Raw genomic sequence first — 19459 nt, 5'->3', positions numbered from 1 at the left:
CGGCCCCCAGGTCTTAATTCTTTTACAGATGATGAAGGAGAGAATGAGGTCTTGGGAGGTGAGGGCAGAATTTGAATCTGAACCCAGTTTTTGATTCCAGGTCTCACACTTTGCTCCCTCTTGCTGCAGTCTCCCTCGATGGCTCTAATCTCAAACTGTTCTAGACATAACTGGGTGGGGCTCTATTTCCCCATTTCTTCTAGTTCTTTGAATTTATCATTAAGTAAATCTTGGCTTTTTTGGGAAATGCTATAATAATAACGACCGGCAATAGCTAAGATGTCAAATGCCCATCATCTCCATCTTCTAATTGAGACAAATCCATTATGCTTCCAACAGCTCTCTCTCTGACCCACCAGGGTGCCGGATTTAATTGTCTCCATCTTTGCTGCCTGGCTGTCTTGCTGAATCTGGAAATGGTTGTTTTTGGTACTTGGAGCTTTCCATTGGTGCAATGGATTGTGCTAATTTGCACATCTCTTCGGTCCAGCCTCTGAGTGCCAGTTGCTTTCTCATGATCCCTTTTGAAAGTCAAGGACTTATTCTGAGGTGTCACCTACTGAAAGCCCTTGAGGTCTCCTTTGGCTAATACTGTGCTAATTCATTGTTTGGGAATGAAAGAATCCTCCATGTGTATCCTGTCACAGGGAGCTGTCCTTTATCCTCATTTGCTTCACAAGAAGTTGACCTAAGATAAACCCAAGAGAGAAGGATAGAGGGACTGAGCTTAGAATAGACTGAGATCTGGTCGAGGCCATTTCAAGGACTGTTTCTCCTCCCACAGTTCTGCTTTCTCAGGTACAGATGACTTGAAAAGCTGAAGAAAGCTTTTCAAGGATAGGATGGTTCCAGAACTTGCTTCTTCTAAAGCAGAGACACTCCTGTGTCTTCTGAGACCCAGAGGAGGATGTAATAGATTAAGACGACTTTCCTTCTGCCTGCCTTCATGCTAGATGTGTCTAGGCCAGTTACAGGACTCACAGATTTAGGTGATGAAAGGCTTTAAGCAGAAGCCACAGGACAACACATGGAAGTGCCAATCAATGGCTGCTTCCTGGTTTGCTCCAGAAACAATTCCGTCATGGTCATCTGACCATTTGACACATGAATGGCATTAGAGAGAGGCTGAATGACCCAGTGGTGTCATGAGCCACCTTCAGACATGACTGATAGTTCCCCTAATCCCTCCTAAGGGAAATCTTGGTCCTCATTGTAGGGCAAATGGAGGAGGGAGGTTCCCCAGATGTCACCCCTGTAAACAGGTGGACTCCTGATTCTTGAGTTTTATGGAAAGCATATTGCAAGTATCCACATCTATGTGTCCTGGGTTCCTCAGAATGAGCCACGAAGTGGCTGGTCTCTGAATAGGAAGAGACTTAAAGACACTGTCAGGTCAGGCAAGCACCGGCTTGGAAGGGACGATGCACTGGGTAGGTAAATAAAGCATCTTCTGGCAGTGAGAGGTGCCGGGCAATGCGAATAGCCTGAAGGAAAACCATGGAGGGCTGATAGCAGAAACAAGGGGCTGGAGTTTACTATCAAGATTTCCTTTCACCCGGGGGAGAAGGTTTAGTTTTGCAAGTGTGTTTTTCTCCAGGAATATCTGCCCTCACAAACTGGCTGGTGCCAGAGAATCGAAATGAATTCTCACTGTGCAGTCCTTTCTCTTTCTTCCTCCTTCTCTCACCAACGTCCAGGATGTGGCACTTTCTCCTCTTGTTACTTTCAGCATCTGACTCTCATGACCTCTTCAAATGAGGAGGTGAAAGCCATGTAGTGTTAGAATAATTGCATTCTGTTGAAGCACCAGTCTGGTTCAGTCTCCAGTTGGTGCAATTTGTTTGTCAGGATTTGTGAGAGACTAGATTGTAGTAGTTGATTGTGTGTGTGTGTGTGTGTGTGTGTGTGTGTGTGTGTGTGTATTACACTGAATTAAGCCAATAAAGATTTTGATGCCATTCCTTAAAGAGATATGAGAACAGAAGACAAAAAGGGGAAGAGTTAAGAATAATTCTCATCCAATATGTAAGAAACCCAGGTGTTAGAATTTTCTTTTTTGTATAGGTAGCTGGCCCTGAGCTGTTTTTGTTTTGCTCACAGCTAGTGTTTTACCAGATGTTGCTGAAACTGGATATGATGCAAATAGTTATAACATGGTTATTGGAACCCTATAAATCAAGAGCATAACTGGATATCATGCATCTATAATAAATACACAAGGAATTAACATATGTAATATGTATCACTAATATTTTTTTGTCAGTTCTGAACTCAATGCCTGATCACTGTCCTTGGGTTTTCTCAAGGCTAGAGCTCTACCACTTGAACCACAGCACAACTTTGGGCTTTTCTATGTATGTGGTACCCAGGTATTGGACCCGGGTCTTCGTGCATGCTAGGCTAGCGCTCTACCACCAGGCCAAACTCCTGGCCTCTGTATCATTAACTTTTTAAGGCAGAATCAATGAGAATATACATGTACAGTTAAACGTCTAGAAGCTTCTTTTTTAGTCGACCTTCAACATTTACTTTTTGACCTACTTAAGGAAAAAACATAAAGGAAGAAAAATACTGCTTTGCTTTTTGGGGGCATGATAGGAATAAATCCTGAAATGATGGTGGATTAGAATTAGAGTGTTGAGAATGTTATCTAAGATATTTTACTCCTACTGTGGTTGTCTAGCTTTTCCTCATGTCTTCCTCTCCTCCTGGCTCTGTTACTGAATTCCTTTTTTTTTTTTTTTTGCCAGTCCTGGGGACTGAACTCAGGGCCTGAGCACTGTCCCTGGGATTTCCTCAAGGTTAGTGCTCTACCACTTGAGCCACAGCACCAGTTCCAGCTTTTCTATATATGTGGTACTGAGGAATCAAACCCAGGTCTTCGTGCATGCTAGGCAAACACTCTACCACTAGGCCAAACTCCCGGCCCCCAACTGAACTTCTTTTTAAACATTTTATCTTGAGTAAGTAGTTGTTCAAAGGAATTGCTCTTTAATAAAGCAGTTCTTGAGTATAACATATCTTGATCAATGCCTTTTCCCTTTGTCCCCTTTGTACCTCTTTCAAGTACCCACTTACTGGTATTTACTTTCTTGAACTTTGACTTTGCCTTTCTAAGAGGCTATGTTATTTGAGTTCTCTCTTGAATCAAGCATACGGCAGTGAATACATTTGTATACACTTGCATACCACCTAACTTATAAGTTGATATTTGTATATACTTGCATACCAAGCAACTGAGAAGTTGACATAAGTTTGTAAGCTAACTCCAGCTTCTATATATAAGAGAAAACATGGATCCTTTGTCTCTCTGGGCTTGACTTACTTCACTTAGCCTAAATTTTCCAGATCTTTACATTTCTTGACAAATTTTACAGTATCATTCTTCCTAATGGATGAGTAAAATCCCACTGGGTATATACACCACATGGGGATATCTGGGATGATCTCATACTGTGGCTATAGTGATTAGTGCTGCAAAGAACATGGTTGTGCCATTGGCTTTACTGTATTCTGGTGTGTAAGCTTTTAGATAAATGCTCAGGAATAGAATTATTGGATTATAGAGTACTTTTTTTTTGAGGAACCTCCACACTGCTTTCCAGAGTGGTTGAACAAGTTTGCATTCCCACCTACAGTGTAATTCTTTTTTTTTTTTTTTTTTTTTGCCAGTCCTGGGCTTGAACTCAGTGCCTGAGCACTGTCCTTGGGCTTTCTCAAGACTAGAACTCTACCACTTGAGTCTCAGCACCACTTCTGGCTTTTTTCTAGGTATGTGGTACTGAGGAATCAAACCTGGGTCCACGTACATGCTAGGCAGGCACTCTACCACTAAGCCAAACTCCCGGCCCCATACAGTGTAACTCTTACATATCAGCAAGTGGTGCAATGCAATGAGTTCAGGTCAGTGTAGGCTCTATTCAAGGATTTTGGCCACACAACACAGGTTTCGGGAGACTAGTGCTGGTGGGAAGAGGCCTACTTCAATTCCAAGCCCATTTTCATTAGGTGAGGAGTTTGCAAATTAAAAAAAATACTGGAGCAGAGGCTAGAGGCAATGAATTATTCTGGGACAAATGTATGATTCAGAGAAATGTCTATTAACTTTGTAGTTGAGTGAGAGTGAAAGTGTGTGCCAGGTCACAAGTAATCTGAGTGTGTATGAGAAGATATTTACCATTTAAAATCCTCTTGAACTTGCTTTCATTATTACAATGACTATTATGCATATGCTTAGAATTGCCCATGCAAGACTTAAAGGCTTAAGACAAAATAAAAGAGAGAGAGAAATCTTTAGAAAACCAGCTATTCTACATTACCTAAGTCATTTGACATTTCAGAGGTGAAGTAATAAGGGAAGATAGGAAGAAATGGGAGAGCTTCATTCAACTCTTACAAGTAGCATAGCATGCTGATAGCTGCCTCCAGAACTCAAGAGCTCCGCAAAGAGAAAGCCTTTGGTGTTCCAGAATTCAGAGCAACTAAGTGTCCCTCCAGGAACAGTAAGTGCTTTGATTTAGCTCCCATCAAAGACAATTATCTCCACTGACATGATAGATGAATGGTTATAAGTATTAGAACTAATTATTTTGAACTTGTGACTTACATGATTCAGTTAGCTTTTATTGCACATCCGTTGTGGATCTGAGGATACAAAGGTGAGCACAATCTAGTTTCATTTTTTTGTCAGTCGTGGGGCTTGAACTCAGGACCTGTTCCTGAGGTATGTTTCCCACCTCCTCCACCAAGGCTAATGCTCTACCACTTTGAGCCACTATGCCACTTCCTCTTTCTGGTGGTTAACTAGAGATAAGAGTCTCATGGACTTTCCTGCCTGTGCTGGCTTTGAACCTTGATTCTCAGATTTCTGCCTCCTGAGTTGCTAGGATTACAGGTGTGAGCCACAAGTGCCCAGCTAAAATGATATATTTCTATTTCTTTGATTTATCCTTGGAAGTATAGACTATTCCTTTGTGGAATAGTTAGAACCTTTAGTGAAATAAAAGAAAATTCACTTGTAATCTTGGAATTCAGATGGGAGATGAGCACTTTTTGGCATGTTTCCCCTAAAATATTTTTGTTTTGCCTGTCCTGGGCTTGAGCTCAGAGCCTGAGCACTGTTCTTGAACTTTCTCAAGGCTAGAACTCTACCAGTTGAGCCTCAGCACCACTTCTGGCTTTTTTCTATGTATGTGGTACCGAGGAATCGAACCCTGGTCTTCATGCGTGCTAGGCAAGCACTACCACTAGGCTAAACTCCTGGCCCTAAAATATTTTTCATATGAGTATGAAAATGTATAATAGATTTCAAGCAGGGTTCAGCTCTATAATCCTAGCTACTCAGGAGATTGAGAGTTGAGGATCACAGTTTGAAGCCAGACTGGGCAAGAAAGTCTGGGAAACTCTCATTTCCAAATAAGCACCAAAAAATTGCCAGAAGTGGAGGGATGACTCAAGTGGTAGAGTACCAGCCTCGAGCAAAAAAGCTCAGAGACAGCACTCAGGTCCTGAGTTCAAGCCACAGGACTGTCACAAAACAAAAACAAAACAGAAGAAAATTCTTAGGACATAATAGATTTCAAGTTGAAAGCATTTATAATATGACTTTATACTCTTTTTTTCCCCAGTCCTGGGGCTTAAACTCAGGGCCTGGGCACTGACCTTGAGCTTTCTCGAGGCTAGAGCACTACCACTTGAGCCACAGCACCAATTTTGGCCTTTTCTGTGTAGGTGGTATTGAAGAATTGAACCCAGGCCTTTGTGTATGCAAGACAAGCACTCTACCACTAGGCTGCACTCCAACTGTCCCCAACTTTATAGTCTTGATTTCTATATGAAGACTCTCTGAGGCATGGCTGTATGTCATTGTAGATTATCTGTAAACTTAATTTGTGATCATTAGCTGATATTTCAGTCGATGGACCACATGATGATATTGACTGTAGACATGGTGTAGCTCACTGCAGAGTGATTATTTGGTTGAACTCTGATATTCTGTCCAATTTCTTGTATTTGAAGTTGTAGACATTTGATATGAAGGTGCACAAATATATTCACAAATAATTTTTAAAGAAGGATATCAGAATACATCTTTACCATATATTATTAGGAATAGAGTAACTGGATCGATAATTGTTATGATAATTGTGATAATTGTTAACAGCTATTTGGAGATTACATTCCAGAAGTGTTCTCTGGTTTTATTTCCTCCTGCAGTGATTAGAATATTTTTTTTTCGCAAGTTATCCTTTGAATGTAATATATAGAAGTTGGGGAGTAGAATTCTATTACTTTTTCTTTAAGGTATTAGGTTTTACGCAGGTAAGATGTATTTTGCTATTTTTGTGGCTGGACTTGTTCTTTTAGCGTTACGTTTAGTCCTTCCCTTACATCTGAAATTCTTGCACCACTCTCTCTTTTCTCAAGATGAGGTTTTGTTATATTGCCCAGGCTATACTTGAACTCCTGGGCTCAAGTGAATCTTCTTTAGCCTCCCCTGGAGCTGGGATTATAGGCTCACATCACCATGCTCAACCTCATCATTGTCATCTTCCTCTACTTCCCTGCTCCCCTTCTCCTCCCTCCTCTTCCTCTGCCTCCTCCCCCCCCACCTCTTCCCCTCTCCTCCTCCCCCACCTCATCCTCCCCCTTCCTCCTCTTCCTCCTCCTCCTTCCCTTCTCTCCTCCTCCCCTTCCTCCTTCCCCTCTCTCCTCCTCCCCCTTCTTCTACCTTCTTCTTCTTCTTCTTCTTCTTCTTCTTCTTCTTCTTCTTCTTCTTCTTCTTCTTCTTCTTCTTCTTCTTCTTCTTCCTCCTCCTCTTCCTCCTCCTCCTCCTCCTCCCCTTCCTTCCTTCCTTCCTTCCTTCTTTCCTTCCTTCCTTCCTTCCTTCCTTCCTTCGTCCTCCCCCTCCTCCTCCTCCCCCTCCTCCTCCTCCTCTTCTTCCTTCCTTCCTTCCTTCCTTCCTTCCTTCCTTCCTTCCTTCCTTCCTTCCTTTCCTCCTCCTCCTCCTCCTCCTCCTCCTCCTCCTCCTCCTCCTCCTCCTCCTCCTCCTCCTCCTTCTTCTTCTTCGTTTCAAACTCAAAGCCTTGCACTTGCTAGGCAGACATTCTACCACTTGAGCTATGTCTCCAAGCTTACTATTTCTTAACCTGTTTTTATTTTTTTCTTTTACTGCAAGCATTTTATGAGATTCCATCTCCAATTATCCAGCAGAGTATTGGACTAGAAGCGTGGTTCAACTGGTAGAGAATCAACTGTGAGAAAAAAAAAAGTGAGTGGGAGCATGAGGCCCTAAGTTTACACCCAAGCTCTGGTGCAAGCGTGCTTTCCCCTCCCCCGCCACTTGTTTAGTATAGTCTTTATTTTTATATCCTTAATTAAACTTGAGAGGACTATTGTATAACAAGCATCTCTCAGGTGTTTAGTTCATGCTATGAGCAGCTGATAGATGACTGGCTCAGGTTTTGCCACGATAAGTGACATCCAGTGCACAAACTCCTCCATGAACATGAGATACTGTGTTAGCATCAGCAAGACGGGAGTAAAGAGTAATAGTGATTTGACTTCTATATGTTGGTATTTGTAATTCTGAATTAAACCAGTGCAGCCTTATTTATTTCACATTGCAAGCCATCTGTGTTTAAAATGCTTTACTAAATCATATGTCTTTTGGCTATCTTATTATTTATTACAGAATGTTTCTTGGCAATCCTAGCAATAGACTAGTCTGTTTGTTGAATCTTATTTAATCATCAAACTTCTTGTAATATTTTGCCTTAAATTAGAAAGTGAAAATAATCCATATTTGCGGTGTGATTATCTGGTGCCATGTTTATGCACTGCAGCTGGCATAGAAAGGAAAGATGGTGCTAGATGAAGGAGAGGGATGTGGGCATTGGGAGAAGGAGGGGGAGGGAAGGGGGAGAGGAGAGCAGGAGCTGAGGAGGGGGAGGGGAAGAGGGAAAGTGCGGGGGGGGGGGGGGAGAGGGGCAAGAGATGTCAGGCTGTTTAACAACAGAATTTTGCTTCCAGAAATTGGAATCAACATTGCCAAAGGACTGACCCATCTTTGGGGCAAAGAGCCTGGAAAAACAGATTCCTCAGGGGGATTTGTTCCCAGCTGTTTTCCTGCGAGGATGAGTCTCTTTTCCCTCTTTTGGGGTTAGGAGTGGCGGACCTATGCATTTCTGCTCTCCCAGTCCACTGCCCAGGGCCTAGGGCTAGAGCAATTCCTAGAAAAATCTTTGATGGACTAACTGAAAGAGGCCAGCTGAGGTCACTTGTCTACTGGGACTTAATGCAGGCTTGGCCATGCGTCTACATCTGTCCCCCGCTAATTAACGGGACCCTTTTTACTCTGAAGGCATCCTGGTGGAAGACAAATTACATAGTCATCCTATTGACAGATTCCATGAGGCAAATCTGAAATAGCTCAAAGAAGGTGTGATTCAATTTGTGCTAAGTGTGTGGCCTATTTCTAGAGCCGACAAGTGCTTCAATTATCCCAAAAAGACAGGTCGAGAGGCATTATAGTGTCCTTTGGGACAACCTCAATTCTGTTCTTCTATTAACTACAACCTATTGGCAAATGCCCTAGCTCCTTCCTTTCCGACATATAATCCCGTACTCTAAAATCTTTATCCTGCTTAAGAGCACGAACCCCAAACTTCTACTCTGACTCAGTGAGCTAGCGTCACAAGGAGGATCTGGAGTTTGTGTCACAGCAGCAGAGTTAGCATTAATCCTGCCAGTCTTCACCCTGTGTTCCCGACGTCCCTTCCCTTTTTATGGACAGCATGGACAGCCAGCAGAGGAAAGCCTGGAAAGAGCAGGCACAGCACTACAGAGGAGTCAGCAACCTTCAAATCATCACAGCCACAAAGTCAGCACAAATCACTTTATAGTCATTCACTTTTCTTTTTCCCCTCCCTCCCCTCCTTCCTCCCTCCCTTCTGTGCTAGTTCTAAGACTTGAACTCAGGGGCCTGGGTGCTTGTCCCTAAGCTTTTTTTTTTTGCTACAAGGGTAGCACTCTTCCACTTAGAGCTACAGCTCTCCATTTGGCTTTTTGATGCTAAGAGTCCCATGGACTTTTCTGCACAGACTGGCTTCAAACTGCCATTCCCCAGAGGAGCCTCAGCACCGTACTGCATTGTACACTTATTCCCAGCAGCCAGTCTATACCTGTTCACATCACTAAAGCTTTCCCCCATGGTGTCTTTCAGCAGAGGAATTGGGGAACTTTGGCAAATCCTTCATCCAAATGGCTTTCTGATGGTTAGAAAAGAAAAGCATCTCTTTAGGTGGTTGTTTTTAAGTTTAATATGTAATAATTGCTGGAATAGAAAAAAAAACTTTAAGGAAATGTTAGTGAGTTCCATAACAGGCTTTTTTTTTTTGGCCTTAAGATGAAGCCTTATTTCCAACGTGAGGAAGATTCACTTAAAAGATTTTAATATAATGCTATAAGAAGATAAGTAGGGTGGAGGTGTGGGGGGGGGGGGGAAATGGGGACCAAGACATGTGAAACGGTATCAATGTATGGGAATTAATGCACCATCTATCTGGCAAATATCATGTAACCCTTCTGTTAATTACAATAAAAAATATATGAAAAAAAAAGAAGATAAGTGTGATTTTTATAATGGCATCTCCTTTCTCTGTCTCTCTGTCTCTCTGTCTCTCTGTCTCTCTCTTTCTCTCTCTCTCTCTCTCGTCTCTCTCTCTCTCTCTCTCTCTCTCTCTCTCTCTCTCTCTCTCTCTCTCTCTCTCTCTCTCTCTTGCTCGCTCTCTGGCTTTGTTCACAGTCACACCCTGCACACAGCACCATTTCCCATGGCTTTCTTATGCACTGACCTCCTGCCTGTGGGCAGAAAGTGCCAGCACTCTGGAGTGCCATAAAAATAAACAAAGTGTCCGCCAGGGGGAGCTGAGTAGCCAGGAGGAAGCCAATTGGCTTTCTTCAAAGAAGCTCAAGTTGACACCATGCCCAGCTTCCATTTAGAAGAAAATTTAAATGTCCTGGGAGAACCATTTCCATACTTGTTTTTTTGGATGTTTCCTTTCCTGGAGGATTATTTTTGCTTGTTTCCTTTTTCCTAGTATGAAGGGTGCAATATGGATTGGGAGACCATCAACATCGTTTCCCGACTTCCCTTGAAGTTGTTTTTGTTTTTAAAAAAATCCTCTGGGATTCCAGGGAAGGGGCTTGTTACTAACTTGGAGTTTGCCTGTGTGTGCCTGTGCCTGTGTGTGTCTGTGCGCATGCACGTGTGTGCACAAGAAAGACAGAGAGAGAGAGAGAGAGAGAGAGAGAGAGAGAGAGAGAGAGAGAGAGAGAGAGAGAGAGAGAGAGAGAGAGAGAGAGAGAGCGAGCGCGAGCGAGAGCGAGCGCGTGAGAGCGAGCAGGGTACCTTGAGAATATTGCCCATTCACATCTATGTGCAGAATTGAACTCCTTGGAAGATTTTCCTGTGCTTAATCCTTAACCCATCCTTTTATTTTATTTTATTTTTGCCAGTTCTGGGGCTTGAGCTTAGGGCCTGAGCACTACTGTCCTTGGGCTTTCTTAAGGCTAGAGTTCTGCCACTTGAGCCACAGCACCACTTCTGGATTTTTTCTATATATGTGGTACTGAGGAATTGAACCTAGGTCTTTGTGCCTGCTAGGCAAGCACTCTACCACTAGGCCAAACTCCTGGCTCCTTAACCTACTCTTTCATCCACATACCTCTGAATCTCTTTCATGTCTGATTTAGTGTTCTTCTCAGAGTCATAGGCCAAACTCCCAGCTCTCCACTTCCAGTTTTCTAGAGGCTAATTGTAGATAAGAGTCTCAGGTCCTTTTGTGCTGGGGCTAGTTTTGAACCTTGATCCTCAGATTTCAGCCTCCTGAGTAGCTAGGATTACAGGCATGAGCCACTATGCCTGGCTCTCTCTTCTTTTCTCTCCTTCTCTCCCCTCCCCTCCTCTTCTCTCCTTTCCTTTGCAGTCTGGGAATTGAAGCTAGGTCCTTGAGACTGTACTAGGCAAATGTTCTATGATTTGAGCCACGTTTCCATCCATGAAATATATTTTTAAAACTAGAAATGATTACCTGAATTATTTCTTGATTTCAGAGGTTACTGAAGGGCATTTCAATTGTTTGAAATATTCCTACTCTTTGCATAGTCTGAGTAGAGTCGTGTGGTTTCAGCAATCACTTTTCCACAGGATGTATGAAATGCTTGCTTCCCCATGTATCAGCAGATGATAATGTTTTACTTACTATTCATTCATCTATAAATAATTTGGCACATTTCTATATCAACCTTTTCAACAAAGCTCTGATTTGGTGAATGAGAAGGCTTATAGACTGGTCCCGAGTCATGTACATCAAAAACCCGCCACAACAGAATTCAGAGTTGTTCAGCCTTAATTCACAAAAGCACACCTGATCCAAGATTAGCCTTTTATAGCTTTTGCTTTGTTTTATTGTCCAGCTTTTTCAAATAGTCTTCTCAGGGTGTTAGAATCTAAGGGCTGGGCTGAAAGAGCCTTGTTGGAAGCTGTGAAACAAATCAGTGGTTGCATGTGTTTCATTTTTCTTCAAGGGCTCCTTTGTAAATATATGTCAGTAATTAAGATTTACACTGAAGTACAGGACTGTCCCTTGAAGGAGGCAGTCAGGAATGGCAGATCCAGGTATTTTATGTGAGTCTGCAAGCTCTGTGGATTCCCAAATCCCACATGGGACCATCGCCCCTCAGTAGGCAGCTTCAGAGCACTTTGACATGAGAAAGTAGGGTTTGTCCCGGTCACAGCCCATCTGGCTCCATCTCCAGTGGCCACCTGCTTAGTTTTTTTTTGGTGACAATTGTGATTGAAACTCTGGTGTTATTTGAGCTCTGTTTGTATCTACTTTCGAGATGTCAATTCAAATGCTTCCAAACTTAGTTTTTCTCTCCTGTGTGGAGTTAGGGCTAAAATATAGACATATGAAGACACATACAGGGTCATATGTATACATGCACAAACAAGTTGGCTCCATTATGATATATTCAGGGGACGACTCCAGTGGTGTAACTCTTTTGAACAATGAACTTACAGTTTAACAAAATAAATACCAGGAAGCTGAAACATATTTTGTTGGTGGGGAAGAGGGAAGAAGACAAATGGAAAGAGAAAAGGTGGGTGATCGATGCATATGTGTGAAAATGGAACCCACATCCCATGAGGCGTAGGTGGGGTTGGGAAACGTGGGGGAGAGTGGGCAAGAGGCGGCGTCGATCAAGATGTGCTATCATCATAGTGTACTCATCAACAATGTGTTGAATCAAAACCTCTACGCACAACTACTTATGGATCATACAAAAAAGAAAGCATACGAGTTGGTGCTGTCCCCTGACACTTGGGCCATTTCAAAGTTGGATATACCCTTATTTATTATTGAATGTCCTTTAAGTGATACTCAAACAAGGCATTTCCAAATACTTGATACTATCAGAATAATTTGTCATGGTTCTCATTTCCAAAGTGGGCTTCCATAGCCTTATTTTATTTCTCAATGTTTTTCTTTGAGCTCATAAGGTCTGGCTTTAGAGGTATCACCTAAAAATGTGCTAAGAGCTTAAATATGGCCTGGGTATCCACAGCTCTAGGGATTCCCAGGGTACTAAGCTCAGAGAACTCGCAGTGGTCGTGGACTCCTTAAGGAGCCCATTGGAATGGAAAAGATGGAGACCCACTCCTGGGGCTGTTAGCTTCTTTAGATCATTCATCTAATTGCTTTAGAATCTATTTTCTTAATCTGTGAAGGTAGCTGAATTAGATTAGCCTTCCTAGCTTTGTGGATTGTCTCGAGATGACTTACTAGTAAATTGATGGAATTCTTAGTATTTCTGGCCACAGGTTAGTAGTTCTGAGTAGATTCATGAGTCATATAAGCAATCCTTTTCCTTCAATAATTGGAGCAGGAAATACCTCTGCATCCATCTTTTGATCGAAATTAGATTCATCTCACTGGGAAGGCCATGCTACTTAGGCCTCTCTACAGAGAGAGATGATCTACTCTTCACATTGAAAAAGAGAATTGAGGACCAAGGACATATTTCCTATATGGTTAATCACTTTTCCTATAACATTGGATGAAAAATATTTCCCCCAGTAAACTATCTTGACACCTTTGCTGAAAGTAATTTGGTTGCATGCTTCCATCTATTTCTGGATTCTATGGTACTGATGTTTGTGTTTTTGATTGACACCATATTGCCTCAATTACTATGGGCAATCTCTATGAGACTACAGTTTTTAAAAAACTTTTTTTGACAGTCCTGAGGCTTGAACTCAGGGCCTGAGCACTGTCCTTGGCCTTTCTCAAGGCTAGAGCTCTACCTTTTGAGCCACAGCTCCACTTCTGGCTTTTTCTAGGTATGTGGTACAGAGCAATTGAACCCTGGTCTTTCTCCCACTAGGCCAAACTCCAGGCCCTGAGACTGAAGTCTTGAAATCAGATTGAGTCAATCTTGTAACTTTTGTTATTTTTTCAAAATGTATTGATTTTTTAGGTTATTTACATATTTTAATACACATTATTATTAATAATTATTATTTGCAGTACTGGGACTTGAATTTGGGATCATGCCTTTGTTCTGCCAGTGTTATACTATGGAAACATGCCCCCAGCCCTCCATTAGGAGAGCTTTGTAGTTAGTTTTAAAACTTGATTTAAAAAAGTACTCTAGGATTCAGGGTCTATGGATGAGCTGGAGGGAATTGACAGGAACTGTTGTGATTTTTTTTTCCCATCAGGTTGGGTTTGGCTTTAAATAGTTGCTCATTATTTAAAGAAGAGAGCTAGCACCACCAACTCTCAAAAGCTGGCTTTCAACTAGTTCAAAGCCAGCGCAGGCTTAGTTCTAATTAACTAGCTGGAAATGAACCTGTGGCTCAACCTTGAGCAAAAGCAAAAAGCTAAGCAATAACTCAGGAGTTCAAGCCCCAGTACCAACACACACACACACACACACACACACACACACACACACACACACACAATTAAAGGAGAGAAATGCTGTTTAGCAAATAATATACTCTGAATAGAAAGGAATGAATTCAAATTTCTACCAATATGCTTTATGTGGCCTCTGTTCCAATTATTTCCTTGTTAATAGAAACATTAAATTATTTTCCTAAAGTAACAGTGAAGTTTTAAGCATTTTGATTTATTTTTTTCACATTCCTTTTTGGTTTTAATATATTAAAAAGCAACATGGTACAAATACTGTGGTTAATAGTAAAATTTTTCAGAGTTTTTATAAATAGCTTGGCAAGGAAACAGAATCAATACAAAAAGTTTTTGTTAATGAGATTTAAAATTTTCTAAATTAGAAAATGTTAACTTTCTTTCCAGTCAATGTTCACAAAAAAAAAGCAACCTGTACAAGCTCCACAATAAACTGTAACCTTGTGCCCTTATACCCGTGTGCTGAGTACTTTGAAAAGTTAAAAATTTCTGAAGTCTGACTGATAGAGGCAGTAGCACATAAAGGCTTCCAGGAATTTTTCTCAAAAAGAGCATTTTTAGTAAAACATTTTACTATTTTATCTGACTGTGCACTGATATTTTTGTTCAGAAAGAGAATTTACATTAATACTGTAATTTTTAATGCAAAAATATACAAGTAGAGATATTTAGCTTCCTGAGTAGCCCATCTTACACAAAACATGATTTAATCTTTAAAAATCCTAAAATTTGCTGGGCACTGGTAGTTCTAGCCCATAATCCTAGCTACTCAGGAGGCGCTGATATCTGAGAATCATGGTTTGAAGCCAGCCCAGGCAGGCAAATCTGAGAATTTTATCTCCAATAAACTACCAAATAAGCCATAAGTGAAGCTGTGGCTCAAGTGGTAGAACACTAGCCTTGAGCAAAAGCCACTCAGGAATAGTGTCTAGGCCCTGAGTTCAAGCCCAGGACCAGCAAAGAAAAACAAAAAGAAACGTTAAAAGTTTAGAATAAAATAGTATGGGTATCTTCACATTTATGAGTCAAGCAGGGCTAAAACTCAAAAAGACATGTTAAAAAAATTTGCACTAAGGCTATATTTACCCCGAAACATAATATGCTTCCTCAAACAGTGTTCATAAAATGAATCACTGAAAAGTTGTATTTCCTTATTAATACAGCCATTTCAGATGACCAACTGGAATGCTTTCTATTATATCCACAGAGATTAACAAGATAATTCTTACAATATAAAAAGATAACAAATAATTAAAACATTTGCCTTGTGATACAACCAATTTACACAATTCATCCTTTCTAATTGTCTAAAATGATCAGGAACTGTAGCGCTTTTTTTTTTATAAAACCCTGAGGTAAAAGAATATTACTGTAATAAAACTGGAACCAAACACAGCTATGGGTTTTACAACTTTTTATATGTGCAACTTGTACAAAATGTCCAGACCAGCGTAGTCCTAAGGGTCTAAAATGACCCCGTGAGACAATCATTGCACAGTTCCTGGAGTCCAGATGAGTGCCATTTCCCATCCCTACTGTCTCTTCTGTTATGGTAGTCATGGTTCCAGCCATCGGGACTCCTGTCTTTGCAGAGGAAATCCTCTCTGACTCCTCTGTCATGGTAGTCGGGCTGTTGGCTCTGATGTCTATCTGCTCGGTAGGGATGGGAACTCCGTCTGACTTTGCGCTGTAATGAATGTGCATCATGGCTCCACTGGGAGCCTGAAGACGGGTGAAAGTTCTGCCCAGGTGACTGACCTGATGAAAACCCAGACAGATCCATGGGCACAGAACCAAATTTCCCACCATATGACATCTGTCTCAAAACGCTGTTCATCACTGCTCGTCTTTGATCATTTTCTGGAGGTGAACGTGATCTCTGAACTCTCCATGATGATGGAGTCCTGTTATCCACAGTCCTTTCGTATCTGGTAGGAGATGTAGAAGTAGGGCTTGAGTTTACAGCTTGATGCTGGGGATCGGATGAGCTGACATCCTGTGAGGCATGATGTCCTGATCTAAACTGAATTTTGATGGGCCTCCCAAAAAGTGTGATTCCATTCAGGAGGTTCATGGCGTAAGGAACAGATACTTCGTGTTTGAAGTTGACAAATGCAAACTGCTTGGGTGTGCCATCCTTATCTTTTGGAATCTTCACCCTCCCCCCCTGCTCCCCGCACTCCAGCCGGGCTCAGGCTCCCACTCATTTTGATTTATTTTTGAAAGAGTCTTACTATACAGCCCAGGCTGGTCTCAGATTTGCAAATCTTCTTGCCTTGGCTTCCCAGGAGCTGGGATCACATATATGCGCCACTACACACTGTGTTCATGGTTTTTGAAGGAACTAAAGTAAAATGTACAAGCAAAAATGATGTCATTTTCATAGTAACAAATGTCATATTAACCAAATGTCTCCAAATCTGTTGCAAATGATTAAGAAGATTGCGGTCAATTGTGCTTTTTCCTTTAGCATAGCAGTAAATGTTTCACGACTGACTCTGGAAGCAACCATAACAGCAACCCCTTGATTTATGGTCTGCTCATCTCTATGGTGTAAACAGTCCCATGGTAGCAGATTTCAAACTCCCACGGAAGAATCTGATGATGGCTGAGTCAGGAGGAGAACACAATATTTAGTATTTCATGGTATAACTTCAATGCCTATAAGTAACTGCATGAGTAAAGATAATAAAAGAGTAAAATACTTAGGGAAGGAGATAGGTTTTAAGTATTTATTACCTTTGCTTTTAACACAGGTTAATTGTAAGCTTGTTTAAATTTTGATAATGTGTGTACTTGACAATTGGCTCACAAAATTCCTAAAAGTTTCACAATTAGCTGGCTCAAGCAAACCACTGTGGGTCAGAGGAAAGCGAAGGCATGTGAGATATCAAAGCAACCTTCTGCTTTATTACTTTATCGCCTATTAGTTATTGCAATATTATGCAATATAAATGGATTCAACAGTTCTAAATGGATAAAGTTGGTAGACATCATCATCTTAGAAGTGAAATGAGGGCCAGGAGTTCGGCCTAGTGGTAGAGTGCTCGCCTAGTATGCACAAAGACCCGGGATGGGGGAGGGGTTCAATTCCTTGATACCACATACATAGAAAAAAGCCGGAAATGGAAATGGTGCTGTGGCTCAAGTGGTAGAGCTCTAGCTTTGAGAAAGCCCAAGAACAGTGCTCAGGCCTTGAGTTCAATCCCCAGGAATGGCAAAAAAAAAAAAAAAGAAGTGAAATGAGTGTGTGTGTGTGTGTGTGTGTGTGTGTGCGTGTGCACTGAGGGACTGTGTGGGTCAGGGAAGATCAGCCAGGGTGGAAGAGGTGAAGGTGAACTTTGACCCAAATGCATGATTGCTTGGCACTGAAGCTTTCCTCACTTGGTAGTGGTGATGGCTAAGATAAAGGGTGATATTGATGATATTGGTTTCCCTGTTATGTATCGATGTGTTTCATTTATTTGGTCATTCAGAAGCTCTGAGAGTTTATCCCACATCATATGGGATCAGTGAATGGACATCCAGCGCCCAGGGGCACCATGAGAAGTTTGTGTGGCAGGCCTGTGCTCCCTCTTTCTCCTCTTTGGCTACATCTCAGCCATGTGGCCACACCCTCTTGCAAGGGAGTCTGGGAAAAGGAGTCCATCAACTTGATGAGGAGAATATCAGGCATTTTCTTCTTACCTTTTTAGCATGGTTTGGGGAGTGTTCATTTAGAGATCAGGGGAGGCTTGAAATATATCTCTATCTCTATCTATCTATCTATCTATCTATCTATCTATCTATCTATCTATCAATAAAACACTGTTATTGTAAAGGTGATGTACAGAGGAGTTACAGTTATGTAAGTCAGGTGTTGAGTACATTTCTTTTTGAACAGTGCCACCCCTTCCTGTTTTCTCCCAGGTGTCCCCTCCTGATCCCCCTTCCCTACAAGGTGATAGTTCATTTTTAACATAGTGTCTAGTGAGTGCCACTGCTGGAGTTGTACCCCTGTGTCCCTCCACTTCTGTGTTCCTCCTTACCCTCCCCCAAACAAATAAAAGTTAGGTACAGCACAAAAGGTACAGAAATCAGAAACAGTGATAAAGAAGAAGAAAAAATAAACAAAACACCTCTTATTTCCATTTTTTGGAATTCCATTTGTCAAACATCATTGGTTTTTTTTTTTTGGTCCTGGGGCTTCAACTCAGGGCCTGGACACTGTCGTTGGGCTTTCTCAAGGCTAGAGCTCTACCACTTGAGCCACAGCACCACTTCCAGCCTTTTCTGTGTATGTGGCACTGAGGAATTGAGCCTAGGGATTTGTGCCTGCTAGGCAAGCATTCTGCCACCAGTCCATACTTCTAGCCCCTCAGCGAGTATCCTGTGTACACAGTGACTGAGCCTCTGCGATCCTCTCCTAAGAATTTCCTCCCTTGGGGTGGACGTCTATCATTAACTCACTGTGCATTTTTTGCCAAGCTTGGTCTTCACCAGTTAGGTCCACGCATGAGATCTTTCTTAGCTCTCTGCTAATTTATCCCACATTCCCCATTCTCTCATCCTTCCTGTCCCATCATGGGGTGTGAACTCTAGGCCTGGATGCTGTTTCCTGAGCTCTTCAGCTCAAGGCTAGTGCTCTACCTCTTAGAGCCACAGCACCATTTCTGGTTTTCTGGTGGTTAATTGGAGATGAGTCTTACAGCCTTCTGTGCCTGGGCTGGCTTTGAACCTTCTGAGTAGCTAGGGTTAAGTGTGAGCCACCAGTACCTAGCTCATCTATCCTTTCTGTTCATACCTTGGTCCTGAGATGAACCCTGTTTGGCCAGCAGAACACTGTCTTTGTCTTCTGGTGATTTGGGGGGCCTCCCGGTGCACAGCTCAGGGCAGGGAGGAGGGAGGAGGAGCTCGGGGTGTTCTGACTCAGGCTTCTCACGCGGGAGTGAGCTGCTTTTGGGTCTGGGGAAACTATGAGCCCTTGAGAGATCTGGAGGAAGCTGTTCTCATTTCACTTCCGTCAGGAAGACACCAAGTTCAATCTGTGGGAGCAGCTGGCATCTCAGAGCCATTGTGTGCATGGAAGAAGAATGTGGCTTCCACCAGCCAGCCAGCATTCAAAGCCAGGCTCTGCCCTTTCAGAGCTTGAAGCTGTCAGTGCCTCAGTTTCTTCCTTTCTAAATTTTCATCCTTTCTAATGTGTGAACTAAAATAAAATAATTGTAAATGAACATACAGTGCCAATAGCTCTCAAAATGGGGATTAAGGAAGCTGATCACTGCAGTGTGGTGGTGTGGTGCTAGTGGGCTGTAAATGCTATAGAAAGCTTGCGTTTGGGTGTGCTTGTCATGAAATGGTTATTTCACAGCCTGTGTAAGGAAACAGTGCTCTTACGGGCACTGTGAATTGGAATTCAGCCTCATTGCATTAAAGTTTGCAGTTGGTTCAATAGATTGATTGTTCAGTGCATTCTATTC

General features: G+C 42.1%; 1 protein-coding gene and 1 pseudogene across 1 annotated transcript in view; one reads left to right on the top strand and one right to left on the bottom strand.

Annotated features, from left to right (window-relative positions):
• Positions 1-19459, top strand: part of Dner (delta/notch like EGF repeat containing) — a 285735-nt gene that overhangs the window by 70126 nt on the left and 196150 nt on the right. The gene's annotated exons all lie outside the window — the stretch shown is intronic.
• Positions 15466-16152, bottom strand: LOC150048885 (RNA-binding protein 7 pseudogene; annotated as a pseudogene).

Source organism: Megascapheus bottae, chromosome 21 (genome assembly GCF_031878675.1).
Source record: "Megascapheus bottae isolate mThoBot1 chromosome 21, mThoBot2.hap1, whole genome shotgun sequence".
NCBI classification, from domain to species: Eukaryota; Metazoa; Chordata; class Mammalia; order Rodentia; family Geomyidae; genus Megascapheus; species Megascapheus bottae.
Note: the sequence above shows the minus strand (reverse complement) of the source record. Positions and strands in the feature narration are given on the sequence as shown.